Source organism: Fopius arisanus, unplaced genomic scaffold (genome assembly GCF_000806365.1).
Source record: "Fopius arisanus strain USDA-PBARC FA_bdor unplaced genomic scaffold, ASM80636v1 scaffold00029, whole genome shotgun sequence".
Lineage (NCBI taxonomy): Eukaryota > Metazoa > Arthropoda > Insecta > Hymenoptera > Braconidae > Fopius > Fopius arisanus.
In genome coordinates this window covers 1,090,424-1,091,700 of record NW_011887768.1, presented here as the reverse complement: position 1 = coordinate 1,091,700, position 1,277 = coordinate 1,090,424, and positions in this window count along the sequence as shown.

Genomic DNA, 1,277 nt, shown 5'->3' with positions numbered 1-1,277 from the left:
TGTCCTCAGTATGATGAGGAGATAGCAGTTTACAGAGAAGTCTGCCAATTTTTGGATGGAGTCAATCACTTCATATATTTTCTGATTATCCCCTGAATATTCAATATCATAAATGAAGAGGAGAGATGTTGACAACTTTGATATGCCACCAACATCCAAGTCAGCCAGCAGAATGGTGGGATGATCCACGTGGAGTGTTACACTTGGCAAAGTCTTCATAATTTTTGCCAATAATTTATCCTTCAAAATTTCAGAATCCCCTGTTTCATGGCAACGCATTATCAAAGCTGTATGTATAGGAGATCTAGATAAACTCTCAAACCAGTCGACTCCTGGCTGACTCTGAAGGTTATCTGACAGAACAGGGACAACAAAGAACACCAGAAGATTAATTTTAGTACTCATTACGGACCTCAGAATAAGACTGACAATGGGAATAATGAAAAACATGAGATTTCAATTGAAATTTCACGGATCACTGGAGATGTGACTAAATTTGGATTCGTAAAAAGAACTTGTTATACGTCTGGCTTATTTGCCATTGATTTCACTAGTACTGATACGACGTTCCTCAGACAGAAATATTTTTTGCTTATTCCAAATCAATATAATCTAATTTTCCCACCGGAACATTTATTTCTACTGTGACAATTTTCCTTCCGCTTATCAGTAAATCGGTCATTACGTCCGGTTATGATTCATAAAATATTCAAGCGCGTTATTTCAGAGTCATGCAGAGTTATGACCAGTAAAATACATCAGGATTGTAGTGTCAAGTGGTACCCATGAAATATTCAGGAATGACGAACCATTCACTCTTTCGACCTGTCATAAAAAATTGAATTACTTATTGGCGCGATAATTGATAGAATCGCGAGGCAAACATTTTTTTAATTCGGATCAAGCAGGACTAGTCGAGATTATATCGGTTTTTTCATCACGACGTGCGGTAAAGTAACTTTCCATTACTTTTCCGCTTCACTTCGCCTGTCAACCGAGTGACAATTAAGTAATGGATAAATGACAACATCAGGATCTAATAAAATTTCATTTTAACAAATTTTATTCAAGTTTTAAATCATATTCGCATCGAGAAAATCATGCTGTTGCCGTCTTATGAGCTGTCGTCAGAACATTTCGTTACCCAGAATATTAATTTGGTATCCACAGAGGATTGGCATCGTAGTACTGCATTACAAGAGAGGGAGGGCGGAACACGCAATGTTGGGGTGTCTTTCAAGTCGACGGGGTGAATTTTATTTTCTGCGGTGTGAATG